Genomic DNA, 18,840 nt, shown 5'->3' with positions numbered 1-18,840 from the left:
GTAGGATCCTTGGAGCTTTTTGGATTTCCAAATTGCAGAAAAGGTGTTATGCGTATGTGTCTGGCATATAACGAACAGCTCAGAAACAATAAATTTTATTGTTAGGGCCCGTTTTTTTTCCATTTCTCATTAGATTTTGTAGTACTTGTAATCGTCTATATTATTACTAATTTATATCTTATATCTCCCACTGAACATGAAGCATCTGGAATAATGATGAAGTACTATAAAGGACTTTTCCATGATAGTTGCTTTACAGAGCTCAGGACTTAGGCACAACCGCAAAATGTCACAGTTTAATATGTGGTCATGATACCAAACCCATATAATTTCACTCATATGTGGCTATAAAATAGTAAGCTACAAATAAACAAACAAAACAAACTTAAAGACACAGACAGAAGTATGGTGGTTACTGAGGGAAAGAGGGTTGAGGGGAGGGTGAAGAAGTCAAGAGGGTCAGTATATGGTGATGGAAGGAGACCTGGGGTGGTGAGTACACAGTGCAATATATAGAGGTTGATTATAGAATTGAACACTTAAAACTTATATAATTCCATTAATCCATGTCACCCTAATACATTTAATTAAAAAAAAAAAGTCAGTGAGGCAATTATGGGTCTGTTATTTAGTAGTTATGTAACACTGGACAAATTAATTAATCTCTTCATTTCTTAGTGTCTTTATATATAAAATTGGGATGGTAATATCTTCTTCTAAAGTGTTACTAAAAATAATCTTGCCTATGTAATGCTTAAAACCATTAGCATAGTGCCTGCATATAGTAAGTACTTTGTAAGTCATAGCTATGGTTATTGTTTTATTGCATCATAGCAGTGACTGTGATGAACACGCCTGCTCTCCTCCTCTATGGATGTCTAACTTATGGTAGATGCTGAAAACATTCATGTTGTAAGAATAAATTTAAGAATGAATAATTATAAATTTTGCATATTAAGCCCCCATCAGATATATCATTACATTTGTAAAGTACTTATACAACTCAATACTAAAAAAACCCCAATTCAATTAAAATTAGAGGAAAGGATCTGAATAGACACTTTTCCAGTTAGGACATACAGAGGGCCAATAGACATATGAAAACTTTACTAATCATAGAAATGCTAATAAACCACAATGAAATGTCAGCTCACACCTGTCAGAATGGCTATCATTAGTAAATCAACAAGCAACAAGTACTGAAGAGGATGTGGAAACAAGGGAACCATAGTTGCATTGTTGGTTGGAATGAAGCCTGGTGCAGCCTCTGTGGAAAACGATGTGGAGTTTCCTCAAAAATTTAAAACTGGAACTGCCTTATGATTCAGTGATTCCACTTCCAGTAATACATGCAAAGAAACTGGAAACACTCATTAGAAAGAGTATGAGCACTGCTGTGTTCATTGCAGCATTATTTACAATAGCCAAAAGTTGGAAGCAGCCCAAGTGTCCACCAGTAGATGAGTGGATTAAAAAGCTGTAGTATTTTGACACAGTGGAATACTACATGGCCATAAAAAGGGAATCTTAGCTTTTGTTACAGCATAGGTGAACCTGGAGACTGATTTGCTAAGTGAAATAAGCCAGTCAGAGAAAAACAAGTACCATATGATTTCACTTGTATGTGGAATTAATGAACAAACAAACAAAATAGAAACAGACACATAGATACAAAAACATACAGCTGTCAGAGGGAAAGGTTTGGGGGACTGGGTGTAAAAGGTGAAAGAGATTAAGCAAATAAAACCTCATAAATTCAGAGTACAGTGTGGTGATAATAATAAGGAAAGAGGGTGGAGGAGATAGAAGACTGTAAAGGGGAGATAAATGGTGACGAAAAGAGATGGCTTTGGATGGTGAACAACAAGACAAAGTACAGATAATGTATTATAGAATTATACACTTAAAATCTACGTAGTATTTTTTTTTTTTTTGTATTTTTCCGAAGCCAGAAACGGGGAGGCAGACAGACTCCCGCATGCGCCCGACCGGGATCCACCCAGCACGCCCACCAGGGGCGATGCTCTGCCCATCCAGGGCATTGCTCTGTTGCAACCAGAGCCACTCTAGTGCCTGAGGCAGAGGCCACAGAGCCATCCTCAGGGCCCGGGCCAACTTTGCTCCAGTGGAGCCTTGGCTGCGGGAGGGAAAGAGAGAGACAGAGAGGAAGGAGAGGGGGAGGGGTGGAGAAGCAGATGGGCACTTCTCCTGTGTGCCCTGGCCGGGAATCGAACCCGGGACTCCCGCACGCCAGGCCGACGCTCTACCACTGAGCCAACCAGCCAGGGCTATGTAGTTTTATTAACAAATGTCACACCAGTAAATTCAATAAAAAGTTTTTAAAAGAATGAATAATTAAATGAATGGAAATATCAGAAAGATTCCTGTTTATGTATTAATAACTTAATATCTTGTTTTAAAAGGAATTGTGATTTGGGTTATGAATATCTAAGGTAAGAAAACTCATAAAAGTTACACAAAATCTCCCTGTTCTGCTCCTGCTCTGGTGGGTGCCAGTCTCTTGGGCATTCTTAATGATTAAGAAAATAATCTGAGAAAAAGAATTCCCTGATGGCAGCAATCCAAAGAAACTCGAATAGACAAGTAGGAGAGTGAGACTCTGCCTTCTCTTGTCCACTGTTTCCTCAGGCAGCGATGGTAACTAATTAATGGAAGGAGGCTCCCTGAGCTAAGTAGATCTGGTTGCACAGAAATGCCAAGACAAATGTGCATGAATTTAGTTACAAAACCCAAACGTCCCGTTGTTCTGTTTCCTTTTCTGCTACGCAGTCGGCAGTAGAGGCTATTTCATCTCACCGTTCAGCTAGTGTGCCTCTCACCTTTTATTGTCATACGGGTCGAGGTAATTCAGAGTGGTTCGGTGTTTTGACTATCTTGTTGAGTAAGTACCTAATAATGCTTTCTTGGTGATAATGTTATATTGATACTAGTTTTTCTTTCTCAAGGGGATGCAAACCATATTTGCATCTGAGGACACAATTATTATAAGAACCTGCTTTACTCTTCATTATATCTGATAGACACCAGTGGGATTTCAATTGATCTGCTTATTTATTTATTTTACTTTTTAAGAAAAAGTTTTGGGTGAAAGAATCTATATTTTTCTATGAGTTTTAGTTCTACTTATTTATAGTAGAATTTGAAATACAGGGGGACCTTGGGTTACGACACAGTTCTGTTCCTACAACAGTGACATAACCCGAATTCTGGTGTAAGTCAAAACACACCCTAGCCCAAGTCACTTACCTATCTTAACACAGTTGTAAAATCATAACTAGAACATAATAACACAACTAAGCCACAGAAAAAGGAGAAGCACGTAAACATACTGTACTGTACACTGTACTCAGTAACAGAAAGTGAGAAAAAATTGGTGTAAAAAATAAAGTACCATGCTAACGGTGTGAGCTGAAAGACTCACGTCTCAATTTTTTTTTGAAGTTTTTATGGGAGTGTCGCAAACTGGAAATGTCGTTTATTGAGACTGTCTTAACGAGGACCTCTGTATAGTTTACACTATTATATTTGGTAAGTGTTACTTCAAATCAGTAACCTTTCTCCCCACATAACTACTTTCACAGTGGAAAGATCAACATTTTGGATTGAGACACGAGTATAATTATATATGTTACTACTTGGCTGGTAGTTCCTGATCTAACTATAATGGAAAAAATCAATAATTTTAGAAAACCATGTATCAAATTATTATGCATAAACTCATGTATAATAGTTTTCCCTACATGGACTTTAACATTTCAGTTGAAAAGCTGATTATTCCTCAAGGTTTCTTTTCTCCCAAGGTCAGAGGTGTAACCTGACATCTGTGCTCTTTCCAAAAAAGAAAGTAGAGCTTAAAGTTCTTGCCCCAAAGTAAAGGTGGTTGGCTTCTGGCATAAGGTAGATTTATGTCCCTCTTAGAGTAAATGTAGAGTGTTAGGGAGCTGGTGATAAGTGACATTAAGTGTGACAAACATGTTCCAGGTAGCCACTCTGGAAGGTCCTAACAGAGTGGGAGTACCCTTGCATATCCACTTATATTTCCAGCCTTCCCATTCATAGAGCACTGGTTCGGTACTTTTTTTTTTAAGTCTTTTTTTTATTTTTTTACTTTTTATTTATTCATTTTAGAGAGGAGAGGGAGAGACAAAGAGAGAGAGAGAGAGAGAGAGAGAGATAGGAGAGAGAGAGAGAGAGAAGGGGGGGAGGAGCTGAAAGCATCAACTCCCATATGTGCCTTGACCAGGCAAGCCCAGAGTTTCGAACCGGCGACCTCAGCATTTCCAGGTCGACGCTTTATCCACTGCGCCACCACTGGTCAGGCCTGGTTCGGTACATTTTGAAAGTAGAATTGAATATGGAATTCAGCCACTCATTTTTGCTTTTTTTTTTTTAAAGGTCTCAAGCCTTTCATGTGGAAGTAGGCTCATTTTTAATTGGTTGTTTTATGCATACTAGCAATTCATATAAAATACTACTTGGCTAGATGACTCAGGTGGCCCATATATTAAATGTCCAGAGTTTGCTAATAGGTTGATTGGTCATGAATACTGGAAAGTTCTAAGACTTTAGTCAGTATGTAATATTAAAAAATATATGAGGTTTCCTGAATCATAATCTATATCTATATATACCTTTCTTTTTTCTTGTCTTATCTCTTTATCTATCTATTATCTATCTATCAGTATTTCTCCATGTATATGATACTCCCATATATAAGACACACCTTAATTCTGAGGTCTGAAATTTGAAAAAAAATGTATTATATAAGGTTATTGAACCAAGTTTTATTCATCATAAAATTCATATAACTCCTTATCACTGTCAAAACTCCTATCCATTAGCTTGTCCTCATCTGTGTCTGATGACAAATCACTATCTTCAGTTATTACCTTGTCCTCAGTTCCATCTATGGCATTTGAAATGCCACACTTTTACAATCACTGTCTAAGATACAGCCAGTTTTTAGACTCCAAAATTTTTATAAAAAGGTGTGCTTTATACATGGGTAAATATAGTATCTATCTATCTATCTATCTATCTATCTATCTATCATCTATCTATCTGCCTATTTATCACTAGGTTATGAAAAGGCTTCTTTAGATTTCTTGTATCTCATTTATCAGGTGTTATTGAGCACCTTCAATGAAATGAGTGTGGTTTGTGGATAAACCAATAAATAAAATAAGGAGGCCAGGTCCCTGTACTCATCTACTTTATGGTCTAATGCAGATATACCAAATATGTTGCATGGAGAACCAGTTTCTCCTCCAAATGCTATATTAAGAAGTCTGCTATAAGTGAGTTCAAAGTTAGGAGAAAAAGATTTCTGTGATGAATTAACAATGCCAGGCAAAAATAAACATAGAAATAGAAGTGGAAACAGGCATGCCTATTATTTGCTCTTCTCCATCTAATCTCTTAACAGTTTATGACCTCACTACACATTTCTAAAGGTTAAACACCCAATTCTCTATGATACCGTTTTGAGAAAAATTTTTAAAAAGTGTTGGAAAATCAAAGTTTTTCTTCTTATAATAAAAACCAACTACGTCAGCTATTGATAAACATATGTTAGCATTCACCTGCTCATTCTATTGGAGAAAACTGGATAACCCTTAAGTGTTTTGCCCTCCAGGCTTACATTAAAAGTTAATTATCACCATGTGGGAAAGGCCTCCGGAGGCCAGGATAGCCTTGAACTAGTATCAGGAAAATGTGCATCTCACATTAATCCTTGAGTTGCTTACCTCTCACAATAGAATGCTTTCTTCTTAAATGAACGCTTAGATATTAAAAACCACACTATCATCTGTTTGTGTAGTAAGTTGAAGGAAGACAACTCCTAGCTGAGGAAGAATAAAATCAGAGCCCTAGATGATACAGTTAGGGACAAGGGCACCCCAAGGGAGATCTAGCATCAGGTACGCACATAGGGCTATAATTAACTACCCCTGATACCCCTAAATTTATTGTATGTGTTTGTGAATGTGTGTGTGTGTTTCTCTGTCTTGAAAATGTGATTTTTCATCTTGAACCTTTGTGTAAACTTGCCATGGGTGTCTGGGAGTGATGTGGTCTAACAGCAGACAGCAGGAGCACAGTTTCAGGAGAGGGGCAATAAAGTGTCTATGTTTGAATAGGCCCGGGGTCCCTCTTCCCCCCAGCTTCTGTCTGGCTTGCACCAGAGCTTTGGCTTTTTTCCATCAAATATTAATTTCTTGATTCATTAACTTGAGACAAACTGCATGGACCAATGATGAATATATTTCAAGACCAATCCTAATCCGTGCATTGAGGTAAAAAAATAATTTAAAACAGAAAAGACCAATCCAACTTTGGATTTCTTTGACGACCATCAAAACCACAGTCTCCCCTATAGTGTTATTATACTTGCACATTGATCTCATTGACTTCTCGTTTATTATATTTCAGATTATTTTTACGTGTGTTTAGTTTTTTGTTTTTCCCAACTTGACTGCAAACCCCTTTGAGGGCAGGAACTCTATTTAGGTGACCCCTGTGTTTTGGTCGTTCGACCCCCACTGGGGTCGCGACCCACAGGTTGAGAACCGCTGCTTTAGACTTTTCTATTAATTCCCAGTACAGTACTTTATATTTGAGATATTGCAGAGAATGTGAGCGTCCTGTAATTTGTGGAAACTCAATCGTTAGTCTCTAACTTTATGACTTGTGCAGATGTCTTAAGATGTCAGTGCCCTTCTTTTATGGGCCTGTGGTTATAACCTCTTTAAAAGTAAAACCAACAAAATGCACTTAGTGTAAATGCATTTGGTAGTAAAACTACCGAAATGAACTCTATTAGGTTTATTTTGTTGTTTGTGTATTTATTTATTTATATGTTTATTTATTTCTTGGTCTGGGAAGCTCTTTCTTTCACCTCTAATTTTAAATGATAGCCTTGTGAGAAATCAATTGACAGCTTTATGGAAGCTCCCTTATAGATAACCAACTGTCTACGCCTTGCTGCTTTTAAGATTCCTTCTTGTTTCTAAGCTTTGCCATTTTAATTATGATGTATTGTGGTGTGGGCCCCTTTGGGGTCATCTTGATTGGTACTCTGTGCTTCCTGAAATTGTGTGACTTTTTCCTTCACCAAGTTAGGAAAGTTTCCGGCCATCATTTCTTCAAACAGTTTATCTATCCTTTATTCCCTCTCTTCCTTCTGGTACTCCTGCGATATAGATGTTGCTAAGCTGGCTATTATCCCAGAGGTCCCTTAGACTTTCCTCAGCTTTCTTAATGCTTTTCTTTTCTGATGTTCTGTTTGGGTGTTACTGTTGTCTTGCCTTCTATATTTGTTGATTCAATCCTCTGTTTCATCTAACCTGCTTCTAGTGTATTCTTTACTTTGAACTGGTTCCTTTTTATGAATTCCATGTCCTTTTTAATGCTTACTATCTCTTTGTTTAAGTTCTCACTAAGATCATCCATTCTTCCCTTATGGTTCTTGAGCATCCTTATAATCATTGTTTTAAACTCTGCGTCTAGTATTTTGGTTGCTTACATTTCTTTTAACTCTTTTTCTGGGGGTTTCTCTTGTTCTGGCATATTTCTTTGCCTCTCCGCTTTTGTTTGCCTTTGTGTTTGTCTCTGTGTATTAGGTAGATCTGCTATCACTCCCAAGCTTGTTATGAGGGCTTTGTGATGTAGGTGGCTTGTGGGTCTCAGCGGTGCAGTCTTCTAGATCAGTGGTCCCCAACCCCTGGGCTGCGGACTGGTACCAGTCCATGGGACATTTGGTACTGGTCCGCAGAGAAAAAATAAATAACTTACATTATTTCAAGTTTATTTATATTCTAGTCTGAACAATATTTTATTTTTTAAAAATAACCAGATTCCCTCTGTTACATCCGTCTAAGACTCGTTCTTGACGCTTGTCTTGGAAGTTCAACAAAATACCATAGTTTTTATACCAGTTGCATAATTTTATTTTGTGCATTTATCAGTCCCACCCTAAAGGCCAGTCCATGAAAATATTTTCTGACATTAAACCGGGCCTAGGCCCAAACAAGGTTGGGGACCACTGTTCTAGATCACCTGAGTGAGGTGTTCAGAAGTGATTCTTTTGTGGGTCATGTGATTTTTCCTGTTGTAACTGAGTCTTGTATACTTTTAGCTCATTTGTGGGTAGAGTTAACCCTCAGGTTGGCTGACTAAAGGAGAGACCTCAGTCACCATGTATAAGTTGCTATTCAGGGGCTGTTCAAGACAGAGTTGTTCCCAGCATTGCCTGGTATCTGCTGGAGGCTTCCTTTGGCTGTGAATTTTGTGTGTTTAATTGAGTCAGGCTCTGGTGTGGTTTGAATCTCCCATCTGGTTGCGTTGGTTTTGGGCCCCCTAAGGTAAGGCGAGTTGATCAGATGTTGTGCGTATAGGACTTGGGCTACCCGTCTGGAGCTACAATGCCATTCACTTTTTGTGGCTGCATCTCCTGAACCTGGGTGAATATGAGCTGAGCCAAGCTGTGTTTCAAGATGACTTCTTGAATCTTTGAGCTGGGAGCAGATTGGTAGATGTCCGAGGCTCCCTGTGGTCAGCATCCATTTGTCAGTTCCTCCCCCCACCCCTGAGTTTGCCTGGAATTCCTTTAGAGTCTTATGAAGAAAGGCTGTAGAGTGGACCCAAGCTGGCTCAACCCCTCTGACTCTTCCACAGGGCTTAAGCTTGACAGGGTGGGTGGCCAGGTTGGGAAAAAAGGGCAAGTGCATCTCTTACTTGGGGGGAAGCATGGTTAGGTCTTCAGTGAAGAGGATGCAGCTCCTATTCCAGGCCCTCCCGGTCAATGTCGGACAGATTCTCCACCTCTGGCTCCGCCAGGAAGAGTGCACTGCAGGTTCCGTTTGGGTACAACCAGCTGTTTTTTCTACAGGAGCAAGTTCAACCAAGGGGGCACTGAGGCTGGGCAAACAGATCAAGAAAGTTTTCTGTTAAGAGTGGCACTGTCTGGGCCTTGGGAGAGGGGCAAGACCAGCTGTGTAGCCACTTCTGTTCAATCTCTGAACTGGAGTCACTGAGGGGATGCACTTTGAATGTCCCAGCTCTGAGAGATCAAGGCAGCACCTCCACTGGTGGGGGTGGGGGGTGCCAGCCCTTAGGCAGGTAGCAAGCTGCATGTCTCATCTCCCCTAGTTTCTCAGCCGCTCACTGAAGGCCCAAGTTCTGAGCTGCACCTCTTACCCCTGCTGCACTTAGCCCAGCAGGATGAGGCCATCAAGATTTGAGAAAGGAAATCAAGGCAGCTCTGCTGGGGATGGTACAGCCTCCGCCCCCCGTGGGTGTGGAGGAAGCTGCCCATCTCCCTTAGCTCCTCAGCCACTCACGGAAAGTCCAAGTTCTGAGCTGTGCCCCTTTCTTCCCATAGCATTGAGCCCAGCAGGATGGGGGCAGTGGTATTTGGGAATGAAAAGCTAAGAAGTTAGTTGTTCATGGGAGGTGGTGCAGGCTCTTGGGTGCTGAGTGGGCCCATGTGTGCTGAGCAGGCTGCATGTCTCCCCCGAGCTCCTCAGCAGCACCACCAGAAAACCTAACGGGAGGCTTTGAGGCCCACAGGATTTGGGAATGCAAATCCAGGCAACCGTCCACTGAAGGTGGTGCAGGCCCATGGGAGGGGAGTGAGCTGAGCTGCTCACCTCTGGCCAGTTCCTCAGCCCTGGTGGCAGAAACCCTGACAAGAGAGTCTTCCATTGGGGGTGACACCTGGCCACCCACAGGTGGGGGAAATATTAGCCCCCATTCCAAAGCCAACAATTCAATGCATTTCTGAGCGTCAGTCAGCTCATAGTATCTCCAGAAAAAGAGAGTACCTCAGGTCCCTGTTGGGGGCAGCTAACATTACTTTCTGTCAGACTCAAGCTTGGCAGGTTCTGTATTGCTTATTGCCAATATCTGGAGGACTGGGTTAGTGTACTCTCTCCAGCTGGTGTTATAAGAATAGACTTGCCCAATCCTGGAAGATGGTGCCTGAGGGCAGTATGAGATGTTGACTCAGGACCAGGACCTCAGTAGCAGACACTCCAGATCTATCACCATAATCACACCTCCAAGATTTTTCTCCTTATGGCTTCCATATGTCCTGAGTCCCCTTCCCTCTATCAGAGCACTGGGTGAGTGCCCAAGAGCAAGCTCCTGTGTGTTGGCCTTTTAGGGGAGCACCTGGGATTCTAGTAGACTCCCTCCTCTTTCCAGCAGACATGGAGTCCCTGCTACTTTGTGCTGCCAGACGATATGCATGCTCCTCTTCTCGGCCCTGGCGCCCTGATCTGGGAGACCTGGCATGGGTTTGAGACCCCATGTTTCTTAAAGGGGACTTGTGCAGCCAAGATATCTCTTTGGCTTCTTATCCACCACACCTGGATTCAGGGATCAGTCCTTTTTATGTCTTTACCCTTTTCACCAGTCTCTGTGTAGGTTCTTCTATAAATCCTAACCTGCTGCCCTTCAGCCTGTCATTCATGTTGATTATTTAATAATTTAGCTGTGAATCCAGTCTGGCACCAGGAGGAGGTGCATGCAGCTTTCACCTGTTCCACAGCCATCTTGGATCTCTTCCTCTGTCTTCACTTACAGCTCTTTTGAGTGCACTTAGACTTTTATCAGCATATAATATTTAATGAACACATTCGTTCAATAACAATTGTTAAGGCTAAAAAACCATTCTATAAATGGTTCAGTATTTCTTTTTCTTAAATTTCATGGCAGTTGGGACAGAGACCATACCTGTTTAATTCACCGAATTCATTATCAAGTGCATGGAGAATCTTGATAAATACTTTTGATGAGAAAAAAAAAAAAAGAATGCTACATGACCCAGAATGAGGAAAGGGGACTAGTCAGACATTTTAAAGGAAAATATGAAATAATCATGGTGGAGAATGATGGTAATGATGCTGTATATGCAGGGGGATAAGATGAGATCTGAGGAAACAAAGAGGATAAGAAAATATCTCACGCGAGGAATTGAATCGGGCCAGTAAAACATCTGAAAATCTACTACTCGCATCAATGTCAGAAAATCATAAGTGAACGGATGATCTGAGCATGCTGCTGACATCCATCTTTACACCCTCTTGGTCTGTAAAATACTTCTTTAGCTTCCTTGAACAAAGACGCCAAGGTGGGCTCCACAAGGTGGAGCAAAGAAAAGGGAAGCTGTTCCATCTCCTCTACAGGCGTTAGTCATTTTCTTCCTCTGAGTCTGTCTTAATTGCCCTGCCTGTCTTATTAGTTTGAAAACCCACCGGGTTGGGACCATCGCTGCTCAGGTGTGCAGTGCTGAGCTTGGCAGGTGATCAGCACTCAATAAATGTCTATTGCAACCATAAACCAATGTATAAATCTCAGAAATAGGCATAATAATGGACCTGACAGATTAATGCCCAGGGCTATTTTTGTACAGCAGCATGGGCTAGCCAAATCAAAATCAGACATCTCAGATCCAATTCTTCTCAGTTTTGCATGTAATTCTCAGCCTTTCACATTTTTGTCCTGTGACAGACAGGAAGAAATGAGTCAACTTCTCAACATAATTGAAATAAAAAGCATTCTTTCCCCCTACCACCCCCATTTTGTGTGTGTGTGTGTGTGTGTGTGTGTTTCTCAAATGCTATTGACCCATTATGTAGATGGCATTGCCTTTTTTTTTTTTTTTTTTTTTTTACTTTTTATTAATGATAGGGTGGTTTCAAATGCTACAGCAGATGTTTTATATGGTATTTATATTCAACATTTCAAGTCCTCTTCCTTGCAGGGGATTTTCTGTAGAAGCAAGAAAGTACTTAAAGCAACCATGTAATTCATACTCTAACACAGCCGCTGAGGGGACTAAGGAGGAGTTATTATCAGCTTTTCTTTTGGGATAACAAAGTTAACATGTGGAGAAACTGAGTGACTTAAACCAGATCCACCAGAGAAGCAGTAGTGAAGACCTGGGTAGAATTCCTTTGAAATGAGCTCTTCACAGAAAGACAGGGCTGTGTCTGGGGGTCACTAAAACATTATCAGTCATAATAAAATACAATTACCCTCAAATTCCATTTTTTTTTTCCTGCATGGAATATCAGCTTAGTCTAGTTGTGAGATAAGATATTTTCCCCCATTTTTATAAAGCTCCACTGAAACTACAGTCCATTATTATCACTGTTTTAAAAAGATATTTTCATATTTCTTTTCTTGGTCAATGTGTAAAAAGTCATTTAAATTTGATTGCCCAAATATAATATAATCATAAAATTATTTGAAAATTTCAATAAATTATTTAATTGCCCTAAATTATTTTGGTGATAAGAGAATTATTTAAAAAAAGGGATTAATTAAGTAGTTTGTCTTTAGATCTAGTCTTTTTGAAGAGGAGCACAAGGACAAAGAGCTGGCCAGATGGCCAATCAGAGTTAATAAAGAAAAGTTGAGTACTGAGAGTATGGACCGAATGCATAATTTGGTCCTCTATGAAAGAGTCTGGGGTCTGAATTTACATTATATACATCAAGAGGGATAAAACAGGCAATGATTTATATAATTTAAAGACAAAAATGCTTTTGTTTCTGTCAGTAACCTATTTCAAGTGTTTCCAGAACATCATCAGCAAATATAAAGATAAAACTGTCTCCTAGGCACTTGAAACTGTTAGGTAGCATGGCAAAGAAGAGAACAATATCTTCATATAAATATACTTTAAAAATATATTTACATGACAGTAAGTGCAAATAAAATTTTAACTATTCACTTAGGTTTTTTAAAAAAGATATTTTTGAATGCTATACAGGATTAGGCAATTAACTAGGCATTTTGTATTTTTTCTTATTTCTTCTTGCCTCCTTTCCTCCAAAATAGATTTATGGATACCCCACATCTTTTGTCTGAAGTAGAGATGGATAATAAACAAGGTATATACAGGAAATTTATTTATATATGTCATAGTCCCTGCTCTCGTGGACCTTACATCTCAATAGAGAAGTCAGAATCACATGCTAATTTTATTACCCAGGAAAAGGAAAGAACAGTATTTTAGAGTCTTTAAAAGAACACTCCCGTGAAAGAATGATCAGTGTGTACCATAGACTAATAGAAATTTTTCTACTGGCCAAACTGAGAATGAGCCCAGCACCAGCAGGAAGCAGGCATTGAATCTGGTATCAGAAAATAGAAAAGCACAAAGACCCCTGGGGTTAGGTCCGAGCAAAACAAGGTCAGTGGATTTACTTCCCCAGAGTCCCATTTTTAAAGTAGACATTCACCTTTGATAGATTTCTTATCTTCATTTTAAATTCTCAAATATATGTAATTTAAGAAGTATTGAGGCCCTGGCCGGTTGGCTCAGCGGTAGAGCGTCGGCCTGGCATGCGGGGGACCCGGGTTTGATTCCCGGTCAGGGCACATAGGAGAAGCGTCCATTTGCTTCTCCACCCCCCCCCCCCGCCTTCCTCTCTGTTCCTCTCTGTCTCTCTCTTCCCCTCCCACAGCCAAGGCTCCATTGGAGCAAAGATGGCCCGGGCGCTGGGGATGGCTCCTTGGCCTCTGCCCCAGGCGCTAGAGTGGCTCTGGTCGCGGCAGAGCGACCCCCCCCCCTCGAGGGGCAGAGCATCGCCCCCTGGTGGACAGAGCGTTGCCCCTGGTGGGCGTTCCGGGTGGATCCCGGTTGGGCGATTGTGGGAGTCTGTCTGACTGTCTCTCCCCATTTCCAGCTTCAGAAAAATACAAAAAAAAAAAAGAAGTATTGACTCCTTTGTACTCTTTTTTAATATTCATATCTAAAATTATCTGCTGCTCAATAATTTGAGCAGAATCTTTGGTCTACAATGAGTTTAAATGATCTCCAGCCTCCTTGTGACCTCCTGTCCCTCAACTGCTCCAATGTATTCTACAATCCAGGCATATGAATACACCATTATGTTTTTTATTTTAGTTCTCTGCACATGTTGCTTCTTGATCAGTCTGGTAATTTCTTGGATATTTCAAAGATTCTACTTTTCTGCTAAAGCCTTACCTGATCCCATTAGATGAGTAACTTGTTACATCTCACTTCATATCATCACTATGCCTTTTACAGAGCCCTATTATTGCACTAATCATATCATTTTGCAATTATGTATTAGTTTATGGATTTACTAAGGTATGGACTACTTGAAAAACCATAGGTGTAGGATCCAGAAAAGAAAAATGTTAAATGGAAAATATTCACAAATTAATTGATATCTGTTTGCTAGTTACGAAATGTTTGATGAATTAATTATATAATCTCAAGTGCTTTGAAAGCTCTTTGGTATTATCAGTATTACACATTCCCTATTATAATATCAGGTTAGTTGCTTAATAATCTCTGTGATTATGTTTGGAGTAACTTTGGAATTTTCTACAAGGATTTTCTATTTGAAACTTAATTTTTTGTGAAGTCTAAGCCGTTATTTTGTGGAGCCAGGATGTCTAACAGGATGCTCTTCAGTCATCCTTGTTATGATCAAATAGTAATAGCTAACATAGATTCAACATTTATCATGTTCCAAGCACTTGCCAAGTTTTATATCATTTAATTCTCACAACAAATCTAAATTGTAGCTACCATTTTCATTCCCATTGAATGTGGAGGCACACAGATTTTAACTTGCTTAAAGTCATTCAGTAAGGGATTGGTGGAGTTAAGATGTAAATTTAGAAATCTGTCCATGAAGACTGTACTCCTAACCACTACATTATACTGCCACTAAGGCAAACCAGCTTAGAGTAACTTGCATAAGAAGGGCTCTCAACAGCTTTCTAGTCAACCACCATTAACAGACTTTTCCCCCCAGCACTACTAAGAAATCCTTTCCTGTATTTTATAGATTATCCTCTCCCACATTCTTAAATGTGTTTATCCTAGCCCAGAATCTAAGCTATATGTTTTGCATATGCAAATTTTCAAATATTCTATTTAGCATTCTTTAAATTATTTGCCTCAATGTTTTTGCTGTCTTTAAAAATTAGCACAGAAATGATGATTATATTCATCACCACCAGCTAAAGGCATTGGACTCCTACAGAGCAGCTTGAGGGGTTTTGTAGGTTTTCTTTTTTTTCATTAATATTTAAGCTTAAGCTAAGGCAGACAAAACTGAATACATAACAAATAACCATCAAGGTTACTCTTTATGGGTCAAACATAATGACAGTCTCAATTATTAAAATTCACTGCAACTGAAGGCATTTATTTTTATGAACATTTTGCAAGTTCTTCTTTCAGCTTGCTGGTTTTCCTGTTTTAATAAACTAAACTTGGGATAGTATCAAGCAGTTGCAAACAAAGAGCTGCATTTTAGCTTTTCTTATTCTTGAAAGGTCTTGAATCCCCTATGTTAGTAGCAAATAACCACTAAGCAGACATATACCCATTAGTGTGTCAAAATGAATTAGAAGCAACAAATCCTAGAGTTCAAGGAGTACAATCAGGTTCTATGGCCCTCTGGAGATTGACCAAGGATACTGGGAACCACTTGAGCTAGATCTAGGTTGAACTAAAATGATAAATGTTCCTAGAGCATCCCAAAGACCACAACATCTTTGCAATAGCTTAGAGTAGATTATCCTGTCTCTGAAACCCACTGAAATTCTATAATTTGTGGCATATTCTACCTCTTTCTGATCTACCCCCAACCACTTTCCCTTTGTCCTTTTCACATTCTTGTTATGTCTTGTTCTTAATAACTGCACAGGCTCTGTGTCATCCTCTAATTTACTTGAGATAGATATGTCCTCTTTCCTGAAGGTTAACATTGTCTCCAAGAGCCCATTCTCCCACTGCCTTTCTCAGTGAATTCTATTCCTGTTGATTCCATGGGTCTTAGTTCTGAAAATTGAGACCCTTTTATCAAACTGTCTCCACCTCAGAGATTAATTCCTATGTGGAACGTGATCCCCCAATGACAGCAAACAGCTAGTCCCTCGGCACACCTCTTCAGTCTGCCCAGATAATGGCAGATAGTAAGGATGGGAAAGAGTGACATCTAGATCAATGGCTAGGGTGCATGGGCTTTGGCTAACTAACCACAATCACTTGTTGAGGTTTCTAAGGGACCTACAACAAAAAAAGAAAGGCTTGAACACAAATGCTTGGGCCGAGATCTTGAAGCGTCAGCTGGTGAGCCAGCCTGTTCATGTGGATCCTTTCCGGGACCTGGGTCAGAAACGGGTCTAAGATCTGGAACTCAGCCGGTAAGGGCTGACTCTTTTTGTTTTTACATAAACACACATTCACATCTCAGAAATTACTGCAATAATGGTGTGTAAAGGGTTCCATCAAAGAAGCAAAGGTAAGAGCAGGAGAAGCAGTGAAATGGAGCATGATTCTTGGTTCCCAGGCTGGGATTTCTTGGTATTTCAGAAGGAAGATATACTGAGAAAGGATGAGAGTTCTCTCTCTCTCTCTCTCTCATAGCACTTAATTCTCACAACAAACTTTATAATGGTAGCTACCATTATCACTCCCATTGAAAAGCTTAGGCACATAGATTTTCACTTGTTTCATAACCATAAGGAGTGACAGGGCATGAGGGATATGCAGGCATATTAACTCTTTTTATATTGGGGTATGGAGGTGGTAGTTAAGGAGACAGGAGCAACACCACACTCCGGAACCTCAGAACTTTGTTTCAAGCTAGTTTGGCAGATGTATACTATTCATGATGTCTTTGGGTATCAGTGAGACCTGCAGGGGAGTTCTTATGGGGCCAAGGAAAAGCTTTTGGAGCAATCCTCCATAGCTTAGATCAGCGGTTCTCAACCTGTGGGTCGCGACCCCTGTGGGGGTCGAACGACCAAAACACAGGGGTCGCCTATAGCCATCTGGCTTAGATGAATCATCCTTGGAGGACTTGGGAGGAGGAAGCAAAGTGGGCTTCCTTCTCACCCTCTGCATTTGGAGATGTAGTAGCAAAAACCATGTAGCAAAAACATATTCTTAGGATGAAATAAATGAATGATTCCCCCCACCTACTAATGCAACTTGATTGTTTCGTGGGCTTTTTATTTCAGTTTAAAATGGCTCTACCTGGGGCTGTGTAGTGTTTCAAGTCATTTACATGTCTCTTAGTTTCCCGGTAGAAATGCTAGAAGTATATTTGGTGAATGAAATTCACCTAATGTCAGAATGTGAGACAGATGGTAGATTAGTTTCAAGAAGATGGGGGGGGCACTCCTGGTTCTCAGGTCTCTGCAGACAGAGCAAGTGTTGATGCTGGTGCTCCCAGCCCCTCCTTGAGCTTTGGCAAGAATGCCTTTTGTTCAGTGTCGTCTCCCTAGATGAGAAAACAAAAACAAAAACAAAACAAAGCACATGACAGCTTTTGGATATGTCTCAATCTTAAGAGCTTCCTGTTACCTAATCTTTTCTAACTCTGTTTTCACAAGCCTAAAAGCAATATAAAATGATGATAATGATGAAGCTCTGTGTGTTTATCTGTCTGTCTGTCTACCTACTTATTTTCTTAGAAAAAGCAAAGGCTAAGTAAACTCCTGTGTGCAGGGTATTTACTGCTTTAGGGCACAATCTGTTGCAGAAGAGTTGAAACTGTTGCTAAGGCATCTATTGTGGTAATATGTGCCTTGGCAGCCCCTGTCTGTCTTGTTCTGCATCTGTGAGTACAGTGATTTATTGGTAATACGAATCTTCTTTGAAAGTCATAGTGCTGCTAAGTCAAACATGTTTGAAGAGGGGGAAAAACAGTTTCATTTCCATGTTTGTTTCCATGGATTTTCCCATAGCTGCTTGAGAAAACATTTTATTTTGAAAGAGGATACATGCCTACATAATTGAGTAAGCAATAAGCAGTAGCATGCTCTTCAGGATTCTATTATTCACATGAGATTAGCCCTGCTACTTTTATCTTCTTAGGACAATAGTATTTTAGGGAATTGCATCATCATCATCACTGCTGCCAACATTATCACCAGTAAGCCTTATTGAACAATCATTATGTGCAGAGAATTTGAGAGAGAAAAGAGGGAAATTTGTTAATAGAGACCCTAAATGCAAACACAATCTGACTCCACCTTTTAAGAGGGAATTTCTGGGAAGAGAGTTTCTACCCTCTTACTCTCTTGTTTTTCTGTCCTACCACAGAGCAGTAATAAAACTAGAAGAGCTTGACATTGATTGGACAGCAATAAGCGGTTGGCTAGACCATTGCATTGCAACTCAGATGCTGCGATGGTCCTCTGAGAGGAAGGTTAGGGTCTCCAGGCAACTACTGGGCAACAAAGTGTACCTGGGGTTTGCCCACTCAGAGGTCACCCAGATGGATCCCCGGGTGAAGACTGGGGCAAGGGCAAAGGCAGACAGGGAGCTGTACCTCTGTTTGAGGCATGCACCATATCTTTCATCCCAGGATGTCCCCCTTCCCCTAAATTTCTTTTTTCTTTTTCATTGTGCTCTATACCTTCACTTCAGCAAATATTGCCTTCACCTCCCCATTCACACTGAGGTAAAAGTAAATGAGAACAGCTCCCAAAGGTAATGGCTCTTAATTAGATGTAATCTGTCTGTCAAATAAATACAGTGTCAAATTGAGGTCATTAGTCATCCAGTAGAAAAAGGTGTGATTTGTATGAAGAAAGCCAGGAAGATAAGGCAGGGCCTTCTGACTCTAGTTTGGAACAGACGGCATAATTATTATTTATTTATCTTTTTTTTTTTTTTTTTTTTTTTTTTTGTATTTTTCTGAAGTGAAAAGCAGGGAAGCAGAGAGACAGACTCCTGCATGCACCCGACCAGGATCCACCCGGCATTTGTTCCATTGCATCTGGAGCCATTCTAGTGCCTGAGGCAGAAGC

This window comes from Saccopteryx bilineata, chromosome 1 (genome assembly GCF_036850765.1).
Source record: "Saccopteryx bilineata isolate mSacBil1 chromosome 1, mSacBil1_pri_phased_curated, whole genome shotgun sequence".
Taxonomy (NCBI): Eukaryota; Metazoa; Chordata; class Mammalia; order Chiroptera; family Emballonuridae; genus Saccopteryx; species Saccopteryx bilineata.
The sequence above is the reverse complement of the archived record's forward strand: the minus strand, read 5'-3'. Positions refer to the sequence as shown.